This window comes from Lissotriton helveticus, chromosome 11 (assembly GCF_964261635.1).
Source record: "Lissotriton helveticus chromosome 11, aLisHel1.1, whole genome shotgun sequence".
NCBI lineage: Eukaryota > Metazoa > Chordata > Amphibia > Caudata > Salamandridae > Lissotriton > Lissotriton helveticus.
This window is the reverse complement of record NC_136072.1, coordinates 560,313,998-560,337,169: the sequence shown is the minus strand read 5'-3', so window position 1 is coordinate 560,337,169 and position 23,172 is coordinate 560,313,998. Positions and strand designations below refer to the sequence as shown.

Below are 23,172 nucleotides of genomic sequence, written 5' to 3'. Positions count from 1 at the left end.
TAACATGCCGGGAAGCCTGTGCTCTGAGAAGCCCCTACATGTTTTAAAAATCAAAGTAACTGCGTGATGTACGTGAAGGCGGCCCCTTACGCTACATGTTTTATTCTGATTACACCAGCCCAGCAGTCACCTCAAAGGAACCATATTACAGCAGTTCCTCTGAAGGTACTAAATGTTTAGTGGCAGGTCACCCACCAAACCTTTTCTTTTTCAAAAGAAAAACTTGCCCTGGGACTTCTTTCCCTTGGTGTGCAGATCATTAATGTTTTTCTGTTCGTCTACATCAGGGCATCGTGCGGTCGACCCTTAAAAAGGCGGGTAGTGCATCCCTTGCTCTGCCAGCCAGCACTCCCTCAGGCCATCTAGGAAACTTTCAGTCGAGAGGGTCAAAGGAGACACTGTTGAGGACAGGCTCCAGTCCGTTCGATTCTACATGGGGCGTGCGGACAGAGTTTGGCAGACAGGGCGCTCCATCACATTTCTGACTGAGAACCCTGTCTGCCAAACTCGAAACCTGCCCCTTAGGAAAGGGGGGGCCAATCGGCCCCCACGCAGGCATGGCGGGGCCCGGCCCCCCCACACCCCGCTTTTGTCCTTCGGGGTCGCTTACCCCCGCCCTCGCCCCGGAAGTAGTTGTGCGCTTCCGGGGCGAGGGGGCGGGGCCGCGGCGACGAAGGGGTTTAAGAGCCTGGGGAGCGCGGGAAGCGCCCTCTTTGTGCCCGCGCTCCCAGGCTCGCTCCTCGCCCCACCGTGGGGCTGTTTAATTTTTTATTTTTATTTCAGGTGCTGTATCAGGCTCGTGGTTGCGGAGGAGTGCGGGGGTTTCGTTTCGTTGGTTGCAGGACGACGCGTCTTTGTAGCGGAGCGGGAGAAGGTACCGGGTCCAAGCGGGCGTGGCGATCCGAGAAGCTTAACTACGGAGGATTCCGGTGAATGTCCGTGGATCTTAGGCTGAGCCGGAGCTGGGAGAAGTTGCCGTGATCGAGTGAGCAAGTGCACCGTCGAGCAGCAGTGGCCGGTTTCGGGGACCATCGGGACACGAGGTATTTTGCGGGGCGGGCGGGCGACTAGACGTGCAGCCTTCCTAGCGCAGTAGGCAGCGCGTCAGTCTCATAATCTGAAGGTCCTGAGTTCGATCCTCAGAGAGGGCATTTATTTCCTCCTTAAGAAACAGCAGACGTGCAGAAAAAGCCGTTTTTGTTGCGTTGGTTCATAAACAAATAAGGTATTTATTATTTTGTGCACATAGGTGACGGATGTTTTGATCTGCTTATTGAGTTTGAGTCCCTTGTTTTACAAATACGAAGCCTTAATAAGTGAGTCGTGTGCGCTGCCTTTTTGTGGGAAATAGTTTGGTTATTCTTTCGTTTACATTCCACCAACTCCGGGCAGGCTCGGCTCTGGTTTTTCTACAGAAGTCAAGCAGGGACAGCTAGGGCAGAGGGCGGATGGGGGAACAAAGAAGGTGTCTTTCTGTGTGAACAAAAATTTCGACATAACAAAGTGCTATTTCAAACTCAATCAACATAGTGAATGTGTCTAGATGAAATGCAAAGCAGAATAGATGGCTCACTGTTACTTCACGGGGGTTTTGAGTGAGTTTTAGCGCAAGCACTAGCGCTGCTTGGAGCAAAAGTTATTCTCCCAGGCCACAACTGCCATTCCAGCAGCCCTTTCGAGCAGGGCAGGGTGGGGAGACAACCCAGAAAAACAGAGGCAATGGAGGTACGAATGGGGTATGCTGGGACTTCAACAGAAGGACATGCAGCAGGGCACAGGGCACTTGTAAGTTCAGGCACGCGTGCAATTTATGCGGCCATCCTTCCCACCCAGAGTCGACATGCCGGAATAAAGGCAATGGGTCGGGCAATAGGGGACGGAAAAAACCAGAGTAACAAGATCCATCCCATTATAGCTCATTCACCGATTCTTTTGGCGGCAATGATCCCTTGGCTTAATAGGTACCCTAACCACACTTCTGCGAGATTGTTGCAAGAGGGTTTCACCCACGGTTTCCGAATTCCAGCAGGGGGTTATGTCGGGACACCACAGTGCAGAAATCAGCTGTCAGTACTTTCCAATCCCACGTTGGTGGCGACCAAAATAGGAAAAGAGTTGCGTTTAGGTAGGGTAGCTGGACCTTTTCATGTCATTCCTACTCACAATTTTGTATGCTCTCCTTTGGGGGTGGTACCAAAGAAAGAGAAGGGGGAGTATAGGCTCATTCACAACTTGTCTGCACCTAGGGGCCTATCCTTGAATGATGCTATTGATGAATCAGTTTGCAGCGTTAAATATGCGTCTTTTGATCAGGCAGCGGACATGCTGAGGGGCCTGGGCGCGGGAACACTGATGGCTAAATCAGATATCGAGTCAGCCTTTAGATTGCTCCCTGTTCACCCGGAGGACCAGCACCTCTTAGGTTTCTCTTTTGAAGGGAAGTACTACATGGATAAGTGTATGCCCATGGGTTGTTCAATCTCATGTGCATATTTCGAACAGTTCAGCTCTTTTCTGGAATGGGCCTTGCGGCAATGTACGGGTCACCAGTGGGTCATGCATTACCTGGACGATTTTCTTTTTCTGGGTCCGGCGGGATCACGGGAGTGTGCTTCAGCATTGCAGGAATTTTGCGTGCTCATGCGCTCTTTCGGGGTCCCGCTGGCGCAGGGGAAGACAGTCGGGCCGGTAACATGCCTGGAATTTTTAGGCATTGAACTGGATTCAGTGGAGAGCTGTTTTAGACTACCAATGGAAAAGATACAAAGATTCAAGAATACCCTAGGACTATGCCTACAAGCTAGGAAAGTGACGCTACAAATGTTGCAGCAGGCAGTGGGGCAGTTAAACTTTGCATTGAGAGTAATTCCCATGGCGCGCCCTTTTTCACGCTCAATTGCACAGGCCATGAGGGGTCTTCGGGAGAAACATCACCGGACACGGCTATCCGCTGAGGTTCGCCAGGATATGCGGATATGGATCGCATTTCTGGAGGACTTCAATGGCAGAGTGCTGTGGGGTGCACCCACGCTGTCCTCGGAGGACCTGGGTTTGTGGACCGATGCGGCAGGCAGTGTAGGGTTTGGTGCAATCCTTGGGAGGAAATGGGTGGCACAGAAGTGGCCCGCCTGGTGGGAGGAGAGCGGGCTGACGGTGAACATTGGTTTCCTCGAGCTCTTCCCAATCTGGGTGGCACTGAAAGTGTGGCCTGAGGATTTGGCCAACCGATCTGTAATATTCTGGTCAGATAATATGACTGTGGTGGAATGCATCAACCAACAAGCTGCAAGGTGTCCATTCATACTACGCCTGATCAAGGAGATTGTGCTGTGTTGCATGTCACTGAATATACTTTTCAGGGCGAAACATGTCCCTGGGGTGTTGAACAATGCAGCTGATGCCCTTTCTCGTTTTAAGATGCAGGTGTTCAGGGATCACTTGCCGGAGGCAGAGGCAGCCCCGGCCCATTTCCCGTTGAGTCTCTGGCAGATTGGTGCCCCCAACTACATGACCTCGTGGCAGCCAGCCTAGCACCCAAGACAAGGACAGCTTACGAAGGGGCGTTCAGGTCTTACTGTCACTTTCTAGGCCAAGACTGGGAGAGTGGGTGGACTAGGGAAGCTAGCTTCAATAGGTACATGAGCGCCTTACACAAGGAGGGGCGCACGGCGGCCACAGCCAGCAGGCACAAGGCGGCAATCTCCTTTTTCGCATGTGCAAAAGGGGTGAGGGATCCTACAAACAGCTTCTTAGCTCAGAAGGCATTGAAGGGATGGCGGCGTCTGCAGGCACCTTCCACAGATTCTAGGAAACCAATAGGTTTTGAACGCTTGTCTGCAGTTCTCCTCGCTCTGCCGGACACATGTAGCTCTGCGTCAGAGGTGGGCCTCTTTAAAGCAGCATTCTCATTAGCTTTTTATGGGGCTTTCAGGGTAGGCGAACTGGTGGCGGCCAATAAACGTGATAGGATAGGCGGCCTCCAGCTGCTTGACGTCAGCATAAGGAGTGACACAATGTGGATTTTAATCAGGAAATCAAAAACTGACCAGGAAGCTAGGGGTCAAAGCTTGGTGTTACACCGGGCACGGAGCAATCTCTGCTGTCCAGTGACACACGTGGAGGAATTGATAAGACAGCGGGCGCAGGAGTGTAGGGGGCAACTACTGGTGCATAGGGATGGTACACCATTGACCAGATTTCAGTTCCAGAGGGTACTAGCCATGAGTATGGCCAGGGTTGGTTATAACTACAAAGAGTTTGGTACGCACTCCTTCCGGATAGGGGCAGCCACTGAAGCAACGGCCAGGGGGTTGAACACAACTAGTGTGCAAAAGATTGGGAGGTGGTCCTCTAACGCCTATAAACGGTACGTGCGGTTGCACATGTTGTGAGAGCTGTCGCCATTTAGAGTTTTCTAACACTTGCTGTTTTGTCTGGTTATTTACAGTTTCTCGGGCCTGTGACGCAGGACGGAAACTAGCCATGGAACATCACATCAGCTCATCAACATCACAGAAGCGCCAGGTGGACAAACAGAAGACAGTGGTAGTGTGGGTTGTGGGACATTCGTATGTCAAGCGTGCTAATCCTATTTTCCTTGCAGGATCGGGTAGACGGAGGGTGGAGAGCGGGGGGTGCACGGTCTCCTTTCATGGCAGGGGGGGGCTTCGCCTCAGTCAGTTCAGGGAATATATGTCGGTTCTATTAAGAAGACATACTGCACCTCCTTCGGCGGTGATCCTTCATCTGGGGGGGAATGATCTGACAGGCCTGAGTAGAAGGGCCCTCCTGGAAGAGATTATATCAGCAGCAGGGTGGCTAGCAAAGCGGTTACCGGGGTGTGTGGTTGTATGGTCACAGCTGATACCAAGAATGCGATGGAGAGGGGGGGACTCAGTCAGCGCGTTGAATAACTCGGTAAAGAGGGTCAACAACAAGCTAGACAAGTTATTTAGAACTCCGGTCTTACAGACCATTCCTCATGGTTGCATCTGGGGGGAGCACTTCTACCTGCGGGACGGGGTCCACTTAACAGAGGCGGGGAATGCCCTTTTTATAAGAAATATCCTGGCATGGGTTGAAGTTTTTGCAGGGAGAGTATGACCTTGCTACAGGGTTTTTTTTGGGGGGGGCCAGATAGTCAGGCAACTACCTGGCCTGTGGCGGTAAGGTCATAATCGGTGAGCAGCATTTTTAAGGTCCTTAGGGGGGGGCGGGCCCATTCACGAAAGGGGCCGCCCGTCGGGAGGGGCCATTGGTCTCTCTCAGAACTTCAGGGGCAGGATATGATATCCATTATTTAAAAGGGTGCGGGGGAGGGAGTCACGCTTTCCTCAGGCTGGTAGCCACCCCTCACAGACACTATGACGTCATCAAGGTGCGCGAGTGTCAGGGCCCTCCTGTTATGGTTAAATGGAGTTCAGGGAGCGCACGTGGGTGAAACGTGCCCTGGGTTGCGCATGCGCATCTCGAACGTGAGAGCGCAGCTGTAAAAGGATCTGACACCGGTTAGCGACCTTGCCGTACGACTTAATTATTAGAATGCAATTTTTAATTTTCAGGATGTTAGATTCGGTTAGGAAACATTCTGTACTAGATATTTGTTAAGGTTAGCCCATCATACCATGTCTAAACGGATGTCAATCTAATGTTCTGAAATGTGCATTTGATAATTGTCTAAATGTTTATTTTATTAAAATTTTAATTTTGTTTTCATATTTTACTAAATACGGCCAGGGGGGGGCCCTTGACCCCCTGACTTCCAAAGACCCCTTGTGTTGAATGGTTCAATTAGGTAATCCAGTCAGTGGTTAAGGAGGGGGGTGGCCGGTAGTCCCAGACCATGAGGAAAGGGGGGGCCAATCGGCCCCCACGCAGGCATGGCGGGGCCCGGCCCCCCCACACCCCGCTTTTGTCCTTCGGGGTCGCTTGCCCCTGCCCTCGCCCCGGAAGTAGTTGTGCGCTTCCAGGGCGAGGGGGCGGGGCCGCGGCGACGAAGGGGTTTAGGAGCCTGGGGAGCGCGGGAAGCGCCCTCTTTGTGCCCGCGCTCCCAGGCTCGCTCCTCGCCCCACCGTGGGGCTGTTTAATTTTTCCCACCCTCCATCCCCTTTATTAGCGGTATTGGTGACAGGCAATGGTAGGTATACTGTCTAGCAAGGTGCAGGATAATAGGAATAATATGCTTGATTCATTAGGCCTTTTTCCCCGTGTATGAGAGGAATGTACAGATATAGATGTGTTGTGTTTTGCTGTGGTGCTTTAACTAATTTTATTTTTCCTTAGGCAATTTTCCCGTTTACAGGAATATGTACATATGTATATGTATTGTGCTTTGCTGTGTCTTAACTTAAATTTCTCCTTAGGCCTTTTTTCCCTCTTAGTATAGCAATGTCGTATTTATTATGTGGGTCTGGCGGCAAGGTCATAATCGGTGAGCAGCATTTTTAAGGTCCTTAGGGGGGGGCGGGCCCATTCACGAAAGGGGCCGCCCGTCGGGAGGGGCCATTGGTCTCTCTCAGAACTTCAGGGGCAGGATATGATATCCATTATTTAAAAGGGTGCGGGGGAGGGAGTCACGCTTTCCTCAGGCTGGTAGCCACCCCTCACAGACACTATGACATCATCAAGGTGCGCGAGTGTCAGGGCCCTCCTGTTATGGTTAAATGGAGTTCAGGGAGCGCACGTGGGTGAAACGTGCCCTGGGTTGCGCATGCGCATCTCGAACGTGAGAGCGCAGCTGTAAAAGGATCTGACACCGGTTAGCGACCTTGCCGTACGACTTAATTATTAGAATGCAATTTTTAATTTTCAGGATGTTAGATTCGTTTAGGAAACACTCTGTACTAGATATTTGTTAAGGTTAGCCCATCATACCATGTCTAAACGGATGTCAATCTAATGTTCTGAAATGTGCATTTGATAATTGTCTAAATGTTTATTTTATTAAAATTTTAATTTTGTTTTCATATTTTAATAAATACGGCCAGGGGGGGCCCTTGACCCCCTGACTTCCAAAGACCCCTTGTGTTGAATGGTTCAATTAGGTAATCCAGTCAGTGGTTAAGGAGGGGGGTGGCCGGTAGTCCCAGACCATGAGTGTCTTTGTGCATGGTTCAGCCCGCGGGGTACACAATGGTGGTTTATACTTACGCACGTGGCGTGGCTGGAGTTGTTGAGGTCAGGACGCCACTGGTTTGTGCCTCTAGGCTCATGGACGGTGTCCAGGCGGGATGTAATCTCCTTTGTACAAGATTTCGATAACATGTTAGGTTTTAAAAGCTCAGGGATTTATTTGGCGTTAACAATAACCATTGTTGCCTCTGTTCCCTTCAGATGCAATAAAGCACGGTTCTTGGATGTACTCATGTTGCCTTGCCAAAGGCAGGTTCAGGCGCTGCGGCATTTCTGTCGTTATGTGCATATCTTCTCTCTACGGACTGTGGAATTCAGTGCTCGCGTCGAAGTTTGACAAACAGTGACCATGAGGACCCAGGCTTTAATTTAGTAGCTTCCTTTCCAGTGCAAGCTTTTGTCTGCGGTTGTGCGGATTAAATCATACAGATGAAGCATTTTCCCAATAATGTATTCCCCAGTCTACGGCCATTTTACCCTGCATCGTGTACACTGCAGATTGCGATATACATGTCTATAAAGCAAGGCTGCTCGGGTGAACCTTAAGCTGTAACACGTGTGGTTGCATTTTATTTGGTCATTACGTGTTATATGTAATTTCATATGTGCAGTGGACGAGGGGAGACAGCTCCGAGCTCTTCGACAAGCAAGCACTGGTCTGGGAGCGCAGTTTGGTGCGAGGTGAGTTTAGTGCCAGGAGTCCTTTCCCTACAGAGCGCAACAGGGCAAAGATTTTAAAAGGCCGCATAGCAGGAAAAGACAAGAAAAACTGGCGGGGCGGGGGAGCACCAAAAACACCATGCTTACATCCAGGCAAAATCAGGGCACGCCGGGAGAGACGCCCCGAGCGCGCCTGACCAGGTACTACCCTTCGCTCCATAGAAGTCTGCCCCTTTCCCGAATTGCCCAGTGAGCGTGACACCGATTCCTTGTGTTCCCCTTTAATTTTAAATATATTTATTTTTATGTAAATATTTTTTTTGCCACAAGATTAGATAGCGCTAACACGACACGAACGTGAGGAGCGCTTACATGAGCCCAGTTTTTACAATGCATCAAAAGGCACGGGAGAGAGGATCTTTGGCCAGAAACACCGGACGGTCTAATGAGTGTCAAGTTAATGATTTACATACATATGCCAGTTGTGGAAGGGCGTTTAACGTTATGTATTAAGCAAATCTTAAGTGTCAATACTTTTACAGTTTTAAAGTAAAAGGAGGTTCACGTTGAGCGGTTTGGAAAAAAAACCTGCAGAATGAAGCCGGGCAAAGCATGCCCCGCCCACGCATTGCACTCCAGGGGAAGAAATGCACAAGCTCACGATTACAATTTTTAACACAAGCTCTTGGCGCGCCCGGACAATCTGAGGAGATTTTTTTTTCGCGAGGGAGGGAGTTAATGACACAGCCACGGACTCCGCTGCACGCAGGGAAGAAAACAGGAAGCCAGGCAACCTTTGTTGGGACGGGGGGCGGGGCCAGACAAATACAGGAAGAAGACGGGAGTCTACCCCGCGCTCCTGTGCCCGCCGGAAGATTTGCGTGACTGCATCTCAGCGCGGCACCCGCCTGTTGCTCAGAATGACCGGATGGCTGCCGAGGGACACGAACGAAGAACATGGTGAGTGGGGCGGGTCTGGTGGGGCGGCGGGGGTCTTGGTGCGCTTGTGTGTGTGCTGTGTGTGTGTGTGCGTGCGCGCACCCATGTGTGTGTATGCGACGGCGGGGGTGGGTTCTCTGTATGTATGTATGTATGTATGGGTGCATGCGTGCATGGGCGCTTGTGTCTCTGTGTATGCAGTGTGTGTGTGTGTGTATGCGACGGCGGGGATAGGTTCTCTGGATGTATGGGTGCGTGCATGGGCGCTTGTGTGTCTCTGTGTATGCGCATGCGTGTGTGGTGGTGGAGCTTCGAGGCAGGAGATAGGCACGGCGCCGTGCGCGCACACGAGGTGCAATCTGCGCTCGTGGATATTTCTTGTCCACATTCCCAAAAACGGGCAACATTAGTTGTCTTGCTGACAGCTTTCAATGCTTTCGCATTGAAAGCTAGGTCAGCTCGACCTAAAAATGTTGGCTGCAACTTTCTACACAGGCTGTGGCCAGTCAATCATGGCATTGCTGTTGACTCTTGGATTTCTGAAGCATCACACAGGATTCGCTAAAGGTTCTTGCCTCTAGATATACAAATTTGTTTTCCGATTATTAGCTCAAAAGCTACTATACAGATTTATACCAAATAATGGAAAGGGATTTTTCTGGCGCAAGAGCTACCTTTCTGCCAAATTTGAATTTCGTCGAGCGGTTCAAGTTGTAGTTATGTTCAAAATACCTATGGGAAATTGAATAGGGAAAACGAGTTTTGGGACCCCCCTTTTTCTCAAGGGGATGAAAGTACGTAAAACCATCAATAAATTTATGACATGCCAAACTACCCATGCTTTTATTGCCTGATGTGCCCATGTGGCTTGAGGTACGTCGGCAGTACCATACACAGTGTGAAGCTGAGGGTCTTGGAGCACATGCGTGCTATGGCAAAAAAAGATTAAAGCTATCCAGTCGCTAGGCACTTTGCTATTAAACATCAAAGCGACAGAGATCTAGTGCAGTACTTTAGCCTGGACCATGTGCCCCCCAATATTAGAGGAGGAGACAGAGTGCTAAGGTTAAGGAGATTGGAGTCACGATTTATTATTGATTTACAAACAAAGACTCCTAATGGACTGAACAGTGGTGAGGAGTTAACAGTACACCTAGGGATCTAGGATGTATGCATTTACATTTGTAGATAAATCTCTGAAAGAATTTGAGAATATATCAATGGTTTAATTTTTTGGAAACATGTATAGTTAAAGAAGATTTATGACTGGGCCGATACACGGCTTGATTGAGTAACACAATGGAGACATTGTAGAAGGACACTGTGCGGTTCCGAATAGGGGGACCGTAATTAGCCGATACACTGCAAGATTACAATACATGGGGTGATACAAGCTGTGTGTGGGGCTGACCGTAATTAACTAATCATGTAACAACTGATTTGCGGTTAATGAGACGCATAGAGGACACGGTCAAACATGTGAAATATGTAAATACTCCTCCGATAGGAGCCCACTGAATTCGCGTACATTTGAGAATGGGGCATTAATAATTTGTTGGCTATAAAGCAATGATTAATGCAATGAACAGAGAAACTTGTAAATATTGTAAATATATATTTATCGATGTAGGTTCAGTTGTATTGTATACACTCCAAAATGGCGCCCACATTTTTGTGGTGAAGTTGTCCTTCCTTGTCTCAATGATCCCAAAGCCTGGTACTTAATATGGCACCTCTTAGTGGGTAATGTAAACACTGAGGAAGGGACATCCCGAAACGCGTTTGTGAAGCACTGTGAATTAAAATTGGTTGCAAAGCCTAAACCCCGCGATTGCTATTGCCTTTTTTCCGGATGGGAAAGAGGTTGTGGAGCGTATATATATATATATATATATATATATATATATAAATATATATGTGTGTGTGTGTGTGTGTGTGTGTGTGTATGTTTGTGTGTGTGTGTACATATGTATAAATATACATGGCGACAAATGGAGTAAAATAATTGGAGCACTTACTTCAGGTCTATGTCCGTCTTCTGGTATGAATTATCCTGATACGGAAAGAAAAGTGATATATATATATATATATATATATATATATATATATATATATATATATATATATATATATATATATATACTAGCAGCCCGTCCCGACGTTGTCTGGGTATGAATTGCTGCTGGCCAGTAGTATATTGTTTTTTAGGATTTCGTTTTGATAGCATTTTTTATCAGTGACAGGCCTGTGAAACGCTCCGATTCACAGTGCACTGCTGATGCACGTAAGAGTGCGCGTTCAGTAGTGTGTGAACTCGAGTTTCCCTACTTTATTTTTCCTTGCAATATTATATTTCGCGAACTCGACAACATGGCATGAGCATAATTTACATTACAGAAGAACACATTCATTTGTGGTAAGTACGGGGAGACAAAGCGATTTGCCTGGAATCACAGGATGTTGAGCTGATGCCGAGATGCGAACGTAGCTCCCCAGCTCTAAAGTTCGCAATTCTAGAACTTGTGGCGGGAGGTGTGTCTAAAAGTGTATATCGGTGCTGGCCATCAATGAGAGAGACCTGTGCATTTTTGAAATGGGTGGTGAAAAAATAGGAGTATGTTGCTGGAGATGTGGGCCGCCGTGCCACCAATGTACTTACCGGGGGAGGGTAAACACCCATTATTCCGCAACTTTCTTTCCGCATACCATCACTCCTCATACTTTCATTACGAAAGTACCATGACTCCGCAATGCCATTATAACGCATGGCATTACATTTTATATGCTTTTACCACGCATACATTTACAACGAAATTCGTTGTCAATGCATGAATGGTAAAAGCATGTTTTTTTTAATGTTTGGATAAGGTAAGTATGGGTATAGGGGTATATGTTTTGGGGTACTGAAGTGTATGTTTTGGGGTGTTTGGGTATTTCAAGGGTTCATATATACTTATGGGTTTTGGGGTACAGGGGTAGTTTTAGGGTTTAGGGATAGGTATGGGTTTTGGGGTACAGGGATATTTTTAGGGTTCAGGGCTAGGTTTGGGGGTATAGGGGTATTTTTAGGGTTCAGGGGTAGGTTTGGGTTTTGGGGTACAGGGGTATTTTAAGGGTTGAGGGCTAGGTTTGGGGTTTGGGGTACAGGGGTATTGGGGTACAGGAGTATTGGGGTACAGGGGTATTTTTAGGGTTCAGGGCTAGGTTTGGGTTTGGGGTACATGGGTATTTTAGGGTTCAGGGCTAGGTTTGGGTTTTGGGGCACAGGGTTATTTTTAGGGTTCAGGGCTAGGTTTGGGTTTTGGGGTACAGGGGTATTTTAAGGGTTCAGGGCTAGGTTTGGGTTTTGCGGTACAGGGGTATTTTAGGGTTCAGGGCTAGGTTTGGGTTTTGTGGTACAGGGGTATGTTTAGGGTTTTGAGGTACAGGGGTATTAGGGTTCAGGGCTAGGTTTGGGTTTTGGCGTACAGGGGTATTTTTAGGGTTTAGGGATAGGTTTGGGTTTTGGGGTACAGGGTATATTTATAGGGTTAAGATGGGTTAGTGTTTAAGGGTGTTGGGGTATTTTAAGGAGTAAGGGTGGGTTATGATTATGGTGTGCAGGGGTATTTAAAGGGAGCAGTGTGGGATTAGCACACAATATGAGACATGGCCTGAAGTACCACACGCCCCCAGTGTTTGTCATGCCCCCAGCACACGCCCACAGCACAACGCAGACACGCCCACCAGGGACTACTTTGCTGGCACGGTTCTTTTACCTTTTAAATGTATATGGTGGGCGTCTGCATAGCCTATGTCCTTCTGCTGCAACTGCCCTTTCCAATGCTGTATTGGGTGTTGTGATTGGTGCTGTAGTTGCTGAGATTACCCGCCTCAAAGGTTTGGGCTCTCTCTTTATTATATTAGTACTAGCAGCCCGTCCCGACGTCCGGGAGCAATCAGGCTTCTGCCGCCCCGACGTTATCTCAGGCTTCAGGGCCCCCGCCTGCCCCGACGTTGTCCGTGGGTCCCCCGGAGTGCACCCGCCACTTTCAAGGCCCCCAATGAGCCGCACACGGGCCGCTTCACCTACCTCAGCCACCGCTCCTCACCGCCTGTCCGCCGCTCCTCACCGCTCCTCCCCGCCTGTCCGCCGCTCCTCCCCGCTCTCATGTCCGCCGCTCCTCCTCGGGCTCCTGTACGCCGCTCCTCCCCGCGCTCCTGATGTCAGCACGCACGTCGCAGCCGGCGCTACTTCCAAGGGACTACTTTTTTTTTTATCGTAAATATTTTAAAGAACGTATATTTTATTTTTTTATATAGCCTATGTCCATCTGCAGACCCTGACAATTACAAAGATGTATCGGGTGTTTGGATTGGTGCTGTGGTTCCTCAGTTTACCCGCCTCAAAGGTTCAAAGTTCTCTCTTTATAATAGTAGTATAGATATATATATATATATATATTTTTTTTTTCCTTCTGAAACCACACTTGGGTCTATGACAATGAAACTGGTTATTACATATGAATTTATTGTAAATACTTGTTTTCTTTTCCCTACAGTGGCTGAGACTAAAGCAGGCGTTATACATTGAAAATTATAACTTTTTGTATAATATATACGCTTGCAAATGAAATCTTTTCTCGTTCTTCAATTATGTTTCAAATTAATTTATGTTTAGCACTTGCACTTTAAAATGAATTAAGTATGTTTTTGTATAGCATTAACCCATCACAAGATGGCCGCCATGTAAATTGCACTATAGAGGTTGGTGGAAAGTCCATCTTTTGTTTTCATAGCTATGACGACAAGTGAAGGGTTCAAAATGGTTGTTTTTCACAATTGTAATCGACATTGAAAAAGCCGCGAGGCGAAACGCGTCTGTTGATAGGGGGGAGAAGGCTGAGCACCGAATAAAGCATCTGTCGCTTTTACAAATAACTCTGTGTGTGCCTTTCATTGCAAGCTGAAGGAGTGCCTGCTGTTCGAGGAATATATATATATATATAGACCCCCAATCTCGCTTTGGGCACTGGCTTCACTGGGACCTGAACTTTTGCAGTTCGTCTTGTTTAACCAGCGTTTGTTGGAAAGGCTGGGAGCCCGCCACTAACACCGGGGAGAAAGCAAGCAGTTTTGGGATTATTAATCCCATGCCGGGTAGAGCACATTGTGGATCAGCCCCTGCTTTACAGACTCTCTGGACGACGTGGCTGAGGTGGTATTGGGGGACCGGAGGAGGCACTCGGCAGTTTGCACACCAAAGCAGCAGTTTCCATCCCAGTGTTCTATGGGGCGCATGCTGTTCCCTGCCCCCCCGCAATGACATTTTCACAATTTGTGTCTCGCTCCTGCACCGCAGCTCCCAGACTTCATTACGCTGTATTCTGGGATATGTAGTCCTGCGCCACACTCGGGACTTCACACAGGTGCATGGAGTTCACTGCAGGGGGTGGAGCTGGATTGCATTAGCAAGCGTTTAAGAGGAGGGACTTACGTGCAGCATGTGACACCACTCACAGGACGCTTTGGGCGCTGAAGAAGGCAGAAGGCTGCCGAAATGCATTCGCAACTGTGCAAAGAAAAGAGGGCTTCCTACCGTTTCCTCCTGGGTCTCTGTCTCTTTTCTTGGAAGGAGTTTTTGTGGAAAAAAAAAATATATATATATATATATATATCAACCCCAATACTAGTGCTCACGCACTAGCAACGCCTTTTCCTTGCCGCGCATGACGGTGGTCCGCGGCGAGGCAGGCAAGCCTCACCAAATCAATCCAGAATGCTGTTTCGGTTTTCTCCCAAAACACAGCAGCCACGGACAAAACAGAGGACTTTAAAGCAGGCAAATTTAGTGCTTTACAGATTAAATGGCAGATCGGCAAACTCAACGCATTTCAGGACTTGCTCCCTTGTTCTATTGTTAATCTGTAAAGCAATACATTTGGCTGCTTTAAAATCCTCTGTTGTGTCTGCGGCTGCTGTGTTTTGGGAGAAAACGGAAACAGCATTCTGGATTGATATGTATATATATATGTATATATATATATATATATATATATATTTCACACACCTCCTCAAAAGAAGAATTGAGTACCCACTCACAAGGTTCTTTCTTTTCCCAAAGGTTTATTTCGCAATTATTTCCAGCATATCGGCAAAAAAATCCGACGCGTTTCGCTACAGACATGTAGCTTGTTCACGGTTAATGCTATGATACTTCAGAGTCCCTCCTATTTCTACGGAGGCCCCGCCAAACATTCTATTGTCAATGCATCACTTCCTATTTCGCAATACCGGACGTTACCTGGGAAATGTAGTTTTTTAAGCATCTTTTAACTAACAACCTCTATCGATAAAATCTGATATATTTTAATTTCATCTCTGTTTTTTGTTTTTTATATTATTTCATTTGACACTGTGATCTATATTTAAATATTCTTATGTGACATCCATTTTTCTTTAAGAGAGGCCGGTAAATGGCCACATTTTCGATATTTTATAAAATCCGATAGATATCCGTATTGTGTTTTACACATTTATAATTAAGACATTTTAGCCATCCAGTGGGCATTACTATATGTTTAAATGTACAGTGAGATCCTCATTTTTTGAATTCATTCTAGATTATTTAACAAAGAAGGTAATATACCTGAAATTCTTTAACTATTTTACCACCAATTCATGCCCTCTAGTGGGCTGGAAATAATGAGGATTGATCACAATTCTTACGGATTCTATCGTGAGTTATAGCGATCATGATTCATTATGTTTATTTATTTGTGGATGTCCACATTGATTTCTGCACCAAAAGGCAAACCTTATGTTTTATACCAGTTGTTCCCTCTATTATTATTTGTGTATGTATAAAATACATTTCCATCTCCCTTTTTCTTGCGTATTTTCACATTTTTCATATTCCTGCTATCCCTCTATCTTTTCCGATTTACTCAAACACCTATATTCCATTAATCCACATCATATTTACAAATGTACATACAATTCCTCTCTTTGATTTAGACCCATAGGGGTCATTGTCCTGAAATTGAGTATTTGACGTGATTCTCTGCATCTCAAAGTTCTTTCTCGATCTCCACCCCTTTCATGTGGGATGATTGTTTCTAAGGCATAACATTTTAACAATGTCCAATCTCCGTTATGAGTGGTCTCCATATGTTTCGTGACAGCATTATTCCTGTCCTTATTCACTGTCGCTCTTACATGCTCTAGAATTCTCTTTTTTAATTCATTCTTAGTACTTCCGATGTATTTGAGAGGACATGGACATTCTATCACATATACCACGTGAGTACTTAAACAATTAATCAATTCCTTGATTTTCCATTTCTTGTTATTTGGCATCAGTACTTCTTTCTTGTTTACTGCTATTTGACACAACTTACAGTGCTGGCATTTAATAAACCCTTTTGTTTTCATCCATTGTATTCCTTTCTTTTTTTTGGTATGATCCTGATGGTGACTGTGTACTAGTCTATCTTTTAGGTTTTTGGCCCGTCTGAAGGTTACCCCGGGGGCCGGACGAGCATTTTGCCAGGGCCGGTTTTGGTTCCCTGTTCTTAGGGGGTGCTATTTGTATGTTCTTTGTACTGAGCCTGCCTAAAGGAAAGTGTGTGAGTGAAGCACAACAGGAGTGCTCTAGAGTGATTTCAAATGTAATTCTAAGTGCACTTATATAGTGGTTCATACCCATAATAAGGTGCTGAAGAGGCAGGTAGCACACGACAACTTGAAAAAGTGACAGAATGGTCCCAAGAAATATTGGGCAGGGAGACACTTACGATGATCTACACTCAGCTTGAATGAGTGCGGTAGGTCTCCAGCTCCTGTCCTAACTTGGCTTATGTAGGTACGGGCCATTGACAAGGCGTTTCAGCAGGAGTAACAGGCACATGCCCGTAAATGAATGTTCATTCACAGGCATGTGCCTGTTACTCATGCTGGAACGCCTTACGTAAGTGTATCTCTACCAGATATTTCTTAGGACCATTCTTTCATCAAACCCAATATATTTTTCCGACGCACCACAAGTAGAACTTTCTTGTACGTAAGAGACCATCAACATATAAGACTTTTAAATCATTGTGAACTAGAACAGTAAATGTGAAATATTTAAAGCTTAATGGGGTAACTAGACAATCATAACAGGGATTATCCTCACTCTGAGAATTGTGAATTTGAAATATCTACAAATATTATACTGGATTGTTTATTTTGTGGCTTCCCTTGGAAGGCAGCTAGCTGACACGTGCATAGAATAATGAACAATATTTGTATTGGTAAGGCCACAACTGTCTAACTACTATTTCAATATCAGAATAATCAGCCGGCTGTATGATATATAATTACATTTATTGTTGTTCTCATTAGTATGTAAGAGAGATGTGCAAATTTATGAATGTGTGAGGTTGTGAAAGCATGAATGAGGAATGAATCATATTTTTTTAAATCATATATAAAGAATATGTATCTGTACGAAAATAATATATCATAGATACATAGAAATCTTCATTTTGTCATAACAATAAATGAGAATATATTTTTTTAATTGATGCACTCTGCTGTCTCTCTGTCTGTTTTAGTATGTGCCGCTTATTTTGTGACATTAATCATTAGTTGCCTGGGTTCCTTTGACATGTCAATCATTGTATGAAACATAAACAGTGCAAATAATATTTTTTTTCATTTCAACAAAGTTCTGACCTTGCAAATTTCACTACACACACCTATATTGCATAAATGAATGACGCATTTATAGAGAGCACGGCTGCTCGTGCGAGTGTCCTGGGCTAAAAGGTCTTCAGCTATCTTCGCGCTATCCTTTAATTGCATAAGAGCCAGATTTTCATCTGTTTTCTAAAATCCGCCATGTCGGTTATAGATCTGAGAGTCACAGATTCAAATTCAAATGGAATTTGAATTTGAGAGTCATAGGGAGCAGGTTCCAGGCCTGGGCTCCCAGAAAGTTAAAGAATCTTTCCCCAGAGCAGACTCGACATATCCTTGGGACCTGGGCCCGGCCTTTCGAGGAAGACCTCAGCGTTCTGGACGGTGTGTGATGGGTCACCCTCTTCCTGAGATAGCCTGCACCAATGCCTTGTACGGTTTTGAAAAACAGTACTAGCGCCTTGAACCTTATCCTTTTTCTCACAGGGAGCCAGTGTAGATCCTTAAGGCGTGGGGACAAAGGTTTCCTGGGATTAAGCATAAGCACCAATCTTGCCGCTGCTTTTTGAAATACCTGCAAGCAGTTGAGAAGATACTCAGGAGCACCTAGGTACAGAACATTTGCATAATCGAGCGCCTGGGCCACTGTTTTCCTCGTATTTAGAGATAGCAGGGTAGGAATTTCTTCAGCATTCACAAAAGACCAAAGCAAGTACCAGCTACTGATTGGACTTGCGATCTCTTTGAGCTGGAGCTATCGATAGAGATGCCTAGATCTTTGACCGTGATTTGAGCAGAGGGAGGGGGAGACATATCCCCTGACCACCAGAGTCTCCACTCAGCTGGAGGTGGTGAACCAAAAAAGATAATCTCTGATTTCTCAGGATTACACTTTAATTGGTTGACCAACAGCCAATTGAACACCCTGGTGAGGCATGATCTAATCTTCTCACCCTCAAAATCTGCCATTTTTCGCAGGTAAAAAGCAGCTGGGTATCATTGGCGCGTGAGATGAATTTAGCCCCGCATGTTTCAGCATATGATGCTAGTGGGGACATATAAAAATGAAAACTGTGGGGCTCAGTACAGAGCCCTGCAGGACCCTCACTTTCAAATTTGGAATGGTGGCCCTAAAGGGTGGTGTTGAAGGCCACTGACAGACCTAATAATACCAGAATAGCTCTGCCCCCTTGATCCAACTTCTCTTTGATATGATCTGTAACCTCTAGCAATGCCGTTTCAGTGTTATAAATAGCCCTGAAACCTGACTGACTAGCATGCAGAAGGCAATGTTTTTCCACACACTAATAAGCATTTTGTAATTGCACACACACCCAAATGTCCACAGGACTATAAATAGCTCCGTACAGCTCACCTTTGCCACGCTTATAACCAACACTATACAGGGAGCAGTCAATCAGCACATCTTGCTGAATGCAGTCCAGATCTATGCCCAGGTATAATACAGGGATTAAAAGAAGAGCAACAGACCAGTGCCAAGGACAATTACAACCTCACAGAAGGAGATACACCAGACTCAGCAGGAGATACACTTACCCCTTGAACAAGAGCTCAGCCTACATCCTTACCACTTTGGAGCTGTACGTGGATAGCACCTGGCACCAGCTGACTGCTCTAGGGGACACACTGCAGCCTGCTATTCTCATATATACTGACCATGCCCATGACAAAATAGGTAGTCCTTCATTTTCTGTCAACAGGTGGATTCCATGCACAAGCGGTCTGTCTGCATACGATGGCCCAGACCACCTTTACTAGTCTGCTGAAGCAAATACCAGCAGCCGTCCCTAGATTTGTGCATCAATACATTGTGCTTACACTGATCCCAATACGGGGAACAGTGTAAAGTACAGTTTCACAAAACTAGGGGGTCTCTCTAACATGATAGGTGTCTTGCGCTGGACTCATGTTGCAGCAATACCATTAAGAGTAACTGAATCAATATTCCGCAACCCTCAATATAGAAACACTGTGTGATGCGGATTTGCTGATAACACCTTGTGATGGCTGTACTCCTGGATGCATGATCCTTTGAAACAGCAGGATCCCAATAACGATGGAGAGATGACATCCGCAAAGAACGTGGGTGTGAGTGAGGAGCTGACTTAACCACCAGCCTCATGCTGGGAAGTGACTAATTCCTGGAGGAGGTTCCTGTAAAGTTGATATTAAGAACCCCATGTGTCAAGTTTTACTTGACTCATGCACTACTTGGTACTATGGAATATTTGGGTGACTCGGAGGTTCGTTCCCCTTGATTTACTCTAGTGCTTACAAATTGATTTTGATGGTTGCTCTCAAAATTTGGTTTATGTCCTGATGATGACCTAATGAATTAATGTGGTTGAAACGCCATTGATGCCTTCCTTTGGCAAACTAAGAGGAAGCATATTTTGCATACTGTTCCTGTCTCTTGAGAGATTTATCTCTGTATTACCGTTTCCCCCTGCTGTTGTATTGTATATACACTGTAATTTGTATTTTCATTGTATATGTTTTGTGTAACTCTATGAGAACCAGTCGTATATTGTAATTTAATATTATTCTTGTTTTATATCAATAGTTTCCAATGACAAAACAATTGCTGTGGGTACCTTATTATTTTTCCTTATTTTCTTTTAATTAGTTGTCTTACATTATTTGTACATGCTGCGTTTTTAGTGAATTTGTTTAAATGAATTCCCCGAACCACTGCTGCTATAATATTATCCCAGGTGAGCACAGCACAATACTACAAGAAATATGAACTGAATTCTACTACATCAAGGATGAAAGCACACAGTCACTGTGATAGGATGGACACTGTTGCAGTGACCCGCTCACTCCATTATCGTTGGCACTGTTTCCTCAACTTGACTGCCCAATAAAGCACAAACAAGAATCAGCCATGTCTGTCGGAATGACTACAACTCCCATAATGCACGAGTAGCTGACAAAAAATACCAGTGCTCGCTTGGGAGTGAGGTGTTCACCCTATTAAAATGCATACTCCATTTTGAGAAACTCAAATCTAGATTTAATACCATGCATTAACAGAGATATGAAAAGTGAAAAACATCACGAGTCAGAGTCATCTATGCACGATGTAAATACCGACATGTGCATGGGACTAATGCCATAGGAAGCATTACTAGGATGGGTGGCCTAATATGCACATTGAACAACCACTATTTTTAATAGGCAACATCCTTTCTCCGTCTCATGTATGTCAGTGACAGAAGATAGTGTCTGATTACCATGTCAACTGTCCTCTTCATTCTCTACAATACTAGCAACTGCTTCTAGGCATGCTGGGTTGTTTATTGTCCTCACACTCTACTCTTGAGTGCTCCAGTTTCACCTTAGGAGCAGGACCTGATTTAGGGACCAGGGTGTCACAATTGTGCTTGGAAATGAGGTTCCTCACCCTCCTCCTTGGGTTAATAAGTCACTTATAGCTTTCCACTGTCCGTTCGATTGGAGAGGATCTATTCTCATGAACAGTGACATTCTGGAACAATTGTGCCCTCACTTTTCCGCTTATCTTGTTAATGAGGTGGCCAAATAAGCATGTCTTCTCCTTCAAGAGCTCATGGAGTAGCAATTGAATCCCCGTATTGAATTTATTTATACAATTTTATATAGCATAAACATGACCCGTGAGGGTGTCAGAGCGCTTTATATGTGATACGATATAAGTCACTGTAAGAAACACAAGAGTAGAAACCAGGTTCGAGTATTGGCATTGGCTCAACGTCCTGGGCAAATCCCTTAGTCCCCCCGTGCCTAACATAAATTAATGTGTCCTTAACTGGTGCTTCTGAAAAGTGCTGGTAATGATGATTAAGTTCTGGTGCTGAGCACTGGAAACTGCCAGTTCAAATTAAGCACTGGGTTTAGATAAAACCTTTTTGGGTTACAGCTAAAGCTTACAATGGAAGGTGTCTGAGAACCTATCACTTTTCAGTTTTTTAAAGTGAAGAGTGCTTTGTACACCTAGCTTTGACCCTCTGACAAGATGCTACATGCTTGATACAACAGATGCATTAGACAACCATACACTATCCACAGATAAATATAAGATTTTCTTCATAGATAAGATTATATTAGGCACCCAGTGTTCATTATTGCCACCAAGCGCTGATAAAAAAAGTCCAGGAAAACAAAAGGCAGTGTGAAACATGACAGAAATGAAACCCTTTAAAACATTAAGGGTAAAAAGTAATCTCAAATGTATCATAAAGTGTAATTTAACCACTTCAGGAACATTATCCATGCTCAAGAGATGCTCAAGCAGAGCTGCTGGTCCATCTATGCTCACTGGTTTAGTGCACTTCTTACCCCTTAGTGTATTGTTTACACCCATTCCATCTACATGGCCTCGCTCGCACACGTCGCCCAACAGCATGACCTCAATATAATTTCCTACGCCGACGACACTCAACTGATCCTCTCCCTCACCAAGGACCCCGTCACCGCCAAAGCCAACCTCTATGAAGGAATGAAGCCCGTCGCCGACTGGATGAAGATCAGCCGTCTGAAGCTGAACTCGGACAAGACGGAGGTCCTCATCCTCAGCTCCAACCTGTCAGCCTGGGACGACTCCTGGTGGCCAACGGCACAGGGGGCAGCCCCGACCCTCACCCACCACGCACGCAACCTGGGAATCATCCTCGACTCAACACTCTCAATGACCAAGCATGTCAATGCCGTCTCTTCCTCCTGCTTCAATACCCTCTGCATGCTCCGCAAGATCTACAGATGGATCCCGACAGATACAAGAAAGACAGTCACCCAGGCCCTCGTCAGCAGCAGACTCGACTACAGAAACACCCTCTACGCGGGAGCCCCGACCAAGCTCATCAAACAACTACAACGCATCCGATATGCCTCGCCACGACTGATCCTCGACGTACCAGGACCCGGCCACTTCATCCCACACTTGAGAAATCTGCACTGGCTCCCCGTCAACAAGAGGATATCCTTCAAGCTCCTCATCCATGCACACAAAACACTCCACAAGACCGGCCCAGCCTACCTCAACAGACGGCTCTCCTTCTACATCCCCAACCGCCAGCTATGCTCCGCCGACCTCTCACTCGCCACCGTCCCTCGCATCAGAAGAACAACCACTGGCGGGAGATCCTTCTCCCACCTCGCCGCCAAGACATGGAACACCCTCCCACTGAGCCTGTAACAGACCCAAGACCTGCTGACCTTCAGGAGGATACTCAAGACCTGGCTGTACGATCAGTAGCGGTCCCACCCCCAGTGCCTTGAGACCCTCGCGGGTATGTAGTGCGCTTTACAAATGACTGATTGAGGTCATGAATGCAATTCCTTGCATGCTTACTCGTTCTTACATTTCTATAGTGGCTCCTCTAAACAAGACTTAAATCAGCAATTTGGAAAGTGCATACAGATTATCAATGCTGTGTTTTCAGTTTGCAATATCTGTCCCTGATTACTTTTAAATTCAAGTAGTAATTTTACAGCTTTCCCCTGTAAGACGAGAATTCATAATTACAAATAAAATTTCTACAGTTCTGAATGCTTATATGATTTCGAAAGTATGTAAAAAACTATAGAAGGTACACACATACCACAAACACGCAGATAAACCTACATCTGTAGTATTGAATAGGGACCACTGCAACTTTAAGAAAAAAGAGTAAACTTTGAATACCTCTTAAGTACACACTATTGATAATATTTCATTCAAAATCAGCAGCATATCAGACAGTTACAATTTAATCGGGGACAGGTTTATTTATTGGATGG

At 45.8% G+C, this 23,172-nt stretch overlaps 1 protein-coding gene and 1 non-coding gene across 3 annotated transcripts in view; one reads left to right on the top strand and one right to left on the bottom strand.

The window, feature by feature from the left end:
* The window catches only part of TACC1 (transforming acidic coiled-coil containing protein 1), an 875,899-nt gene that overhangs the window by 811,223 nt on the left and 41,504 nt on the right, over positions 1-23,172 (bottom strand). The window lies entirely within an intron of this gene.
* On the top strand, positions 1,079-1,151 carry TRNAM-CAU (transfer RNA methionine (anticodon CAU)). The gene has a single exon. It is a non-coding gene; the product is annotated as a tRNA-Met (tRNA).